Genomic DNA, 9,530 nt, shown 5'->3' on the forward strand with positions numbered 1-9,530 from the left:
TCAATCACATGATCTGGTTGTATGGGTGGTGTTTCCTCCAGAGGTAGTTCTGGCAAACACGGTACTGACACATTGATGCCTGTAGATAACAACTGATCTGCATATCACCTCCACACTAAACGCGTCATCAGTTTGTACTGCATAGGCGATAGGGCCAGTTTGAGCCAATATAGTTGCAGGAACCATTTCTCGCTAGTGGTATAATTGCCCGCCAACACGTGCTCTCCCTGTTTAACAAGTGTCTTATTGAATTGTCTTCTCTTCTCATGGTCTGTGACAGCTGGTTGCGTTCTACTATTTTGGTCATCTCCTGCAGTAAAAGTAGATCAGCCCCCTCTTCAGGAGAAGTAAAGTTGGAGAACTCTGAGTCATTGCCTGTGTGGTGTTGTGGTAAGTAACCAAGAAAACGTTAAAGCGGCGATGTAATGAACCTTGGTCCTTGGAGGATTTTTGTCTTTGCTTCAGGGATTGACAAACCTTTCAGCTAAACCATTCATGGATGGGTGGTAAGGTGCTGATTAGATGTGTTGGATATCACTCATGGTTAAATAGTCCTTGAACTCCTGAGCCGTGAACTGTGGACCGTTGTCACTCACGATTTGTTCTGGTTTCCCAAATCCGGTGAAAATCTCATCCAGATTTTCAATGGGTTGTTCCGCAGTGGATGATTTCATCAGGACCACCGCAGGAGTTTGCATCTACAACAACCGTGGACACGTGCCCCTTGTATGGACCAGCAAGATCAATGTGTAGATGTTGCCATGGAGTTTTAGGCCACACCCATGGATGCAATAGGGACAACGGTGGTGTGTTCCTTACCCGCGCACAGTCCTGCGCTTTTCCCTCTATCTGGGCATCAATTCCTGGCCACCGGAAGTGGCTCTGTGCTGGTTCCTTCATGTGAACTATAAATGGGTGTCCTTTGTGTAATTATTCCAAGTTTGGAGGAATTTCCTACAACAGGCATCCACCCTATACTGTCAACCCCAGTCTCCTGGAAATGTACAGTTTTAATTCAGAATATATTCCTACTATCCTCCCTTTTAATACTATTTCTGGTACTTTCCCCATCACGGGATCATTTCTGGTATGTCGTTGGACTTGAACTGCAGTCAGTGGACTGTGTTCTATTTCTGCACAATATAAGATATTTTCTGGCTGGTATCTGATCAGCGGGCAAATGCAAACGTGACAATGCACCAACATTGGAAAGGCTCTGTGACTGACCGTATTTGTTCTCATATGAACGTGCAGATAATATTAAAGACTGTTGGAGTTTGCTTGCTGCCAACAAAAGAATACCTCTATGTGGCCCAGAAATAGCTGTTAAGGGCCTGTGGTCCGTCAACAACATGAAATGATGACCATAGAAATATTAGTGACATTTTTTCACACCAAAAATCACATTCAGTGCCGATTTCTCCAATTCAGCATTTGTTGAGATACGTGACGTTAAAGCTATTGGTCTTTCTTCCCCTGAAAGTAGTATGTGTGATAACACCTCAACTCTACAGCCAAGCATCGCAGGCAAATTGCAATGGTAACTTTGGGTTGAAACGTACCAACACTTCCGACTTCTTCAGTGTTTGTTGAACTGACTGACAGGCTTTTTTGCATTCTGGTGTCCATTGACATGCTTGTTTTACACATAGCAAAGTATTAATGGTTGAAGCAAGGTTGCCAGATTCAGGACAAATTTCCTAAATTAGTTAATTAACCCTCGGAATGATCTTAACTAGGTTCCATTCGTTGATCGTGGGGCATCCATAATAGCCTCCATCTTCTTAGGTGCCTCGTGTAAACCCTTGCCATCGATCACATGGCCTAAATATTGGACTGATATTTGAAAGAAGTCACATTTAACTCTCCTCACATGCGAATCATGCATCCTTAGGTGTTTCAATGTGACTTCCAAGTTACAAACGTGTTCCTGATCATGGGTACCAGTAATCAGTATATCATGAAAGTAACACTGTACTCCCTGTAAGCCACTAAGGATTAGCTCCATTGACCATCGAAATATAAGGGTTGCCTTAGTGATGGGATCTAAGACTCCTCTATCCCCAAGTCTCAGTTCAGATCCTATCTTTGGACGTATGCCGCAGGGATCTGTTCTAGCCTTGAGACTCTCAGATTAGCTGTTTTGTTTGATCTTTAATGACACTTGTACTCCTTTCATGGACCCCTGTGCATCCTCAAATACACTGCTGTATTTTTCTAAAAACGTCTGTAAATCCGTCTTTGAATCAACTGAGCTGTTCACAGCATTCTCAGTTCAACATTATCTTTTCCAGCCAAGAGCAGCCAAAGCGATCTGGAAAACATCTTCGGACAACATGGAGTGGCAGCTCTGCAGTTTTCTCAATTAATTCGACTTTGACTATGATGTATCCTCTCAGAGGCGCTGTTTCCTTGGTGTGAGTCCTCAGGATGACATCTGGTAGCTTTAACGGTAGGTGATTAAATTTTTGTCATAGATGGTCTCGGAAATTAAGAAGACGGTAGCTCCCGTATCGACCACCATAGGTTGTCCATTCAATTTTGGAACGACCCAGAGCCGATGTGATTCACCTTCAAGTCATGGTCCCCACAGTGCAGAATGAGGCCATTCGGCCCATCGAGCCTGCACCGACCCTCTGAAAGAGCACTCTACCTTAGCCCATCCCCTGCAATAATCTCACCTAACATTTGCACACTAAGGGGCAATTTAGCACAGCCAATCCACCTAACCCACACATGGTTGGGCTGTGGGAGGAAACCGGAGCACCCAGGGAAACCCACGCAGACACGGGGAGAAAGTGCAAACTTCACACAGACAGTCACCCAAGATTGGAATTGAACCCGGGTTCCTGGAATGGAATGTGGGCAGCACGGTAGCACAGTGGTTAGTACTGTTGATTCACAGCGCCAGGGTCCCAGGTTCGATTCCCGCTTGGGTCACTGTCTGTGCGGAGTCTGCACGTTCTCCCCGTGACTGCGTGGGTTTCCTCCAGGTGCTCCGGTTTCCTCCCACAGTCCAAAGATGTGCAGGTTAAGTGGATTGGCCATGATAAATTGTCCACAGTGTCCAAAAAGGTTAAGTGGGGTTACTGGGTTATGGGGATAGGGTGGAGGTGTGGGCTTGGGCAGGGTGCTCTTTCCAAGGGCCAGTGCAGACTTGAGGGGCCGAATGGCCTCCTTCAGCACTGTAAAAAAAAATTCATCTGGTCCCAACTTAGGGAGCAGTCTTAAGGTAAATAGAATACTTGTCGAGCTTGACAGAATTAGAGTAGGCAATAGCAATTCATTCGATGGGGTCAGAGTAAGGGGACAAAAAAGAAAGCTTAAATCTGAGTTAATGTGCATGTGTGTGAATGCACAGTGTGATTAATAAGATTGGTGAGTTACAGGCACAGGGTTGCCAAATGGAATTATAATATTACTGCTATGACAGAGACCTGGCTCAAAGGGCAAGACTGGGTGTTAAATGTTCCTGGGCATAAGGTGTTTAGGAGACACAGGACAGGAATAAAAGGGGGTGGGGTGGTGGGGGTGGGGAAAGAGCGGCGATGTTGATTAATATTTACATTACTGGAGTGACAGAACGTTCCAGAGGGGTCAAGAACAAAGTCTATCCGGCTCAAGGCATGACTGAAAAAAGGGCCATAACATTGATTGGTGCAGTTTGTAGATCACCAACCAGTGGAAGGGCAATTTAGAGTGGCCAATCCACCTAGCCTGCACACCTTTGGGTTGTGGGGGCAAAACCCACACAAACACGGGGAGAATGTGCAAACTCCACACGGACAGTGACCCAGAGCCGGGATTGAACCTGGGACCTCAGCGCCGTGAGGCTGCAGTGCTAACCACTGCGCCACTGTGCTGCCCTTTTCTAAAGTAATTATAATGGTGACTTCAATTATCCAAATATAGACTGAGACCGAGACTGGGGTAGGAATAGTGCGAAAGGACAAGAGGGGTGAGAGCTCCTGGAATGTGTTTAAGATGGTTTTCTGCAGCAGGCATTGTTGAACCTGGCTCTGAGGAATGAGTTGGTCGAAGTGGATCAATTATTAGTGGGAGAACATTTAGGGTACAGTGACCATTGCATCATAAGGTTTAGATTGGTTACAAGAATCAGCCCAGAGCAGGGAATAATTGAGGGGAAGCCAACTTCAATGGGTGGAGAATGCTTCTGAGTGGAGTGCCTGAGCAATAGGCCACCATCGAAGAAGAAGTATTTCAGGCAATGTCAAGGTACATTCCTGTGATGGGGAAAGGTCTAGCAAATAAATTCAAAGATGATGAGCGAGAGAGAGAAAGAGAGAGGTGAAGATGGAAAGGAAGATACTGTGCGCACGACAGAAGTCACATAGAAAACACAATGCAGAACCGGCTGAATATAGAAGGACCAGGGAGGAAGTGAAACCACTCATAAGAAAAGCAAGGTGAGAGCATGAAAAGAGGCTGGCAGCTCACATAAAAGGGAATCCGAAGGTTTTCTTTAAGCATATAAATAATGAGAGGGTGTAAAGGAAAGAATAGCACTAATTTGGGATAAAAAAGAGGACTTACATGTGGAGCAGGAGAAGTAACAGAGGTCGCAGAGATGGTTGATAAGGACAACACTGTTGATGTTGCTGTTCGGGTAGCACGGTAGCACAGTGGTTAGCACAATTGCTTCACCGCTCCAGGGTCCCAGGTTCGATTCCCGGCTTGGTTCACTATCTGTGCGGAGTCTGCACATCCTCCCCGTGTGTGCGTGGGTTTCCTCCGGGTGCTCCGGTTTCCTCCCACAATCCAAAGGTGTGCAGGTTAGGTGGATTGTCCGTGATAAATTGCCCTTAGTGTCCAAAATTGCCTTTAGTGTTGGGTGGGGTTACTGGGTTATTGGGATAGGGGGAGGTGTTGACCTTGGGTAGGGTGCTCTTTCCAAGAGCCGGTGCAGGCTCGATGGGCCGAATGGCCTCCTTCTGCACTGTAAATTCTATGGTTCTATGATGTGATGTATATGGATTTTCAAAAGTCTTTTGATTCAGCGCCGTACAACACACTTGGGAGTAAAATTCCAGCTCAGGGAATAAAAGGGAAAGTATACACTTGGGTAAGAAATTGGTTGAGTGACAGGAAACAGGTAGTGATAAACGCATGTTTTTCAGAACCGAGAAAGGTTTGTAGTGGAGTTCCTTAGGGGTCAGTTGGGTGCTTTGCTCTTCCTGATATATTAATGGCCTAGACGGTGAGGTGGTGTTCAGGGCACAATTTCAAAATTTGCAGGTGATGCGAAGATTGGAAGCATTGTCTGCTGTGATGAGAATAGTCTTCAACTTCAAAAGGACATAGACATGTTGATAGATTGGGAAGAAAAGTGGCAGATGAAGTTCAATACAGAGAAGGAAGATGTGTGGAAGAATATGAAGAGACAGCACAAGATAATGCGAGGAACTCTAAAGTAGGTGCAGGAACAGAGAGACCTCAGTTGATACGTACATAAGTCATTGAAGATGGCAGGGCACGTTGAGAGAGCAGTTAATAAAGCATACAGTATCTTAGGCTTTATCAATAGGGACATTGAGTATAAGAGTAAGGTGGTCATGTTGAACTTGTATATGACGAGTTAGGCCTCACCTGGAGCACTGCATACTGTTCTGGGTGCCATACTTGAGGAAGGATATGAAGGGATTAGAGGGAGTACAAAGGAGATTCACAAGAATGATTCCAGGGGTAAAGAAATGTAGCTATAAGGATAGATTGGAGAGGTTCGGACTGTTTTTCTTGGGAAAAAGAAGGCTGAGAGGAGACTTCATAGAGGTATTCAAAATCCCGAGGAGTACGGACAGGGTAAATAATAATAAATTGTCCCCACTCGAGAGCATCAAGAACTAGAGGGCACAGGTTCAAACTATTTGCAAAAGGAGTACAAGTGATGTGAGGAAAATAGTTTTCACCCAGGGGGTGGTTGGAGTCTAGAACGAACTTCCTGCGAGGATGGTGGAAGCAGGTTTGATGGAGGAATTCACAAGGCAATTGGATTGCTTTCTGAAACGAAAGGATGTACAAGGTGAGGGGGATAAGGCAGGGTGGGGGGGGGGGGGGGTAGAATGGTCTTTCAGAGAGCCAGTGCAGACTCGATGGGTCGAATGGCCTCCTTCTGCACTGGAAAGATTCTGTGCAAGGTCCATCAGATTGTCTGGTGGGTATTCGCCAGTTCCACTCAAATGAAGCCAAAGCTGGATTTGGCTAGGCCACAACCTACTGCGTGGAATTTGTTTTAACAGATTTTTATGGAGCAGTCTCTGCCTCCACCATCTGCTCCCCTTCCAACCATCAGAAAGCCCCAATGCAAAAACCAATCCATTTTCTGCCACACCACCTGTACCAAGCTGAAGAATGGCCGTCTGCAGTTTAATTGGTTCAGGTCCTCCACCGGTAACCATGGGTACACCAATGATATTGTGCTAATTTGGAGTTTAGCTTGAAAATCTCCCCTGACATGAGAATAAGGCTCTCCACCAGCAATGTTAACCTGGAAAGTTACGCACCCAAATGCCCATTTCTGCTGCAATCCCGTTCCAAACTCTTTTTGTTTTATCGGCAAGACTTTCACTTTATCATGTTGGGCTTGAATCAAACCCAGACCAGGAGTTGAAAGGACATGGACCTGATTCTCACAGAAGTTAGTTTCGATTTCAGCTTTAATCATTTTCTTTTTAGATGTGGAAGCCACACTTGCACATACTAACCACAAACTAGGGCCACAGAATTGTTCAGTACTTCACTGCATCAAAGGTGTAACGTAATTGGTTTAGAAACGTTTTGTTTAAGGACGCTAATTTCCAAAGTGACAAATCAGCTCTCTGATGCATTCCCAATTGGACTGGGGGCTCCGATTTTATTGATTTATGCCAGACTGTCACATTGCGGGTATCACACTGTATAACAAACACTGACCATACATGGCGACAAACTTTGTTTCATAAAGTGCCGAATGTCGTGTCAATTCATTTTGCATGGGAAATAAGACACTCTCAGAATAGAATCATACAATTATGCAAAAGTTACAGGACAGAAGAAGGCCATTTGGCCCATCTTGTCCATACCAGCCCGAGGACACCCAGATGCCCTTTTCTAATCCCACCTTCCCGCACCCGATCCATAGCCCTGTAGTTTAGACCCAACTCGGGCAGTGAATTCCAGACGCCCACTACCCTCTGCATAAAAAGGTTTTTCCTCATGTCCTCTCTACACTTTCTGCCACTTATCTTGAATCTATGTCCCCGGTTCTAGAATTCTCCACCAGGGGAAACCATTTCATTCTGTCCACCCTATCGCTTCACCTCGTAATTTTCTACACCTCAATCAAATTACCCCCAGCCTTCTTTGTTCCAAGGAAAATAATCCCAACCTCTCCAATCTCTCCTCGTAGCCGCACTTTTCTAACCCTGGCAACATTCTTGTAAAGGTCTTCTGCACTCTTTCCAGAGCTATAACGTCCTTCCTATAATGTGGCGACCAGACCTGCGTTCAATACTCCAGTTGTGGCCTCACCAATATTTTATACAATTCCAACATTATATCCTTACTTTTATATTCTATACCTCTGCTAATGAAGGAGAGCATTCCATATGCTTTCTTAATAACCTTGCCAACTTGAACTGCTGCTTTTAGGGCCCTGTGTACCTATACACCCAGATCTCTCACTTCATCTACCTCTCTTAGTATATTTCTATTTATTGTGCACTCCCTACAACTGTTTGACCTCCCTAAATGCTGACCTCACACTTCTCTGTGTTAATTTCCATCTGACGCTTTATCGCCCATTTCACCAATCCATCTATATTGTTTGAGATTGTAGCTATCCTCTACATTGTCCACCATTTGGCCAATCTTTATGTCATCTATACATTTTCCAGTCATGCTCCCCACGTTCACATCCAAATCGTTAATATATAACACAAACAGTAAGGGTCCCAACACCGAGCCCTGTGGAACATCTCTTGAAGCAACTTTCCAATTGCAAGGTCAGCCATCGACCACTACACTTTGTTTCCTGTTACTGAGCCAGCTTTTTACCCAGTTTGCCACATTGCCCTGTATCCTATGGGTTTTCACTTTCGTGACCAATCTGCCATGTGGGGCTTTGTCTAATGCCTTATTAAAGTCCATGTACACCACATCCACTGCACTACCTACTGCAAGGGTGGGATTTTTCCCAGCAAATATAAAGAAGTGATTTGACACAAGTTTACTTTAAAAATATTGTGGCATTTTGTCCATGATTTTTTTAAAACCACATTAGGCCCATGGAGAAAACTCTGCCTTGAGGCTTCAACTGTCATCATGACTCCAACTTCAAATCCTAGCCATGCATGCCTGGATAGTGGAGGCTGGAAGTAAATATAAAGTGAATCTGACAAAACATTCTTCACGCTATTTGGGAGTCGTGCACATTATTCACATAGAACAAAATAAGATTTTTTTGCGACCGAAGCCAAAGGGTGGTTGTGGAATGTTGTTTTTCAAACTGGAGGCCTGTGACCAGCGATGTGCCTCAGGGATCGGTGCTGGGTCCAGTTATTTGTGATATATATAAATGATTTGGATGAGAATGTAGAGGCATGGTTAGTAAGTTTGCAGATGACACCAAGATTGGTGGCATAGTGGACAGTGAAGAAGGTTATATAAGATTGCAACAGGATATTGACCAATTGGGCAAGTGGGCCGATGAATGGCAGATGGAGTTTAATTTAGATAAATGTGAGGTAGATCAAATCAGGGCAGGACCTACTCAGTTAATGGTAGGGAGTTGGGGAGAGTTACAGAACAAAGAGATCTAGGGGCACAGGTTCATAGTTCCTTGAAAGTGGAGTCACAGGTGGACAGGGTGGTGAAGGCGGCATTCTGCATGGTAGGTTTTATTGGTCAGAACATTTAATAAAGGAGTTGGGACGTCTTGTTGAAGTTGTACAAGACATTGGTAAGACCACACATGGAATACTGTGTTCAGTTCTGGTCACCCTATTATAGGAAGGATATTGTTAAACTAGAAATAGTGCAGAAGAGATTTACTAGGCTGCTACCGGGACTTGATGGTCTAAGTTATAAGGAGAGGCTGGGACCTTTTTTCCCTGGAGCGTAGGAGGTTTAGGGGTGATCTTATAGAGGTCTATAAAATAATGAGGGGCATAGATAAGGTAGATAGTCAACATATTTTCCCAAAAGTATGGAGTCGAGAACTAAGGTGAGACGGGAGAGATACAAAAGAGACCAGAGGAGAAATTCTTTCACACAGAGGGTGGTGAGTGTCTGGAACGAGCTGCCAGAGGCAGTGGTAGAGGCGGGTACAATTTATTCCTTTAAAAAGCAGTTAGACAGTTACATGGGCAGGGTGGGTATACATAGACCATACAGTGCAGAAGGAGACCATTCGGCCCATCATGTCTGCACCGACCCACTTAAGCCCACACTTCCTCCCTATCCCCCTAACCCAATAACCCCTCCTAACCTTTTTGGTCACTAAGGGCAATTTAGCATGGCCAATCCACCTAACC

Source organism: Scyliorhinus canicula, chromosome 18 (assembly GCF_902713615.1).
Source record: "Scyliorhinus canicula chromosome 18, sScyCan1.1, whole genome shotgun sequence".
NCBI lineage: Eukaryota > Metazoa > Chordata > Chondrichthyes > Carcharhiniformes > Scyliorhinidae > Scyliorhinus > Scyliorhinus canicula.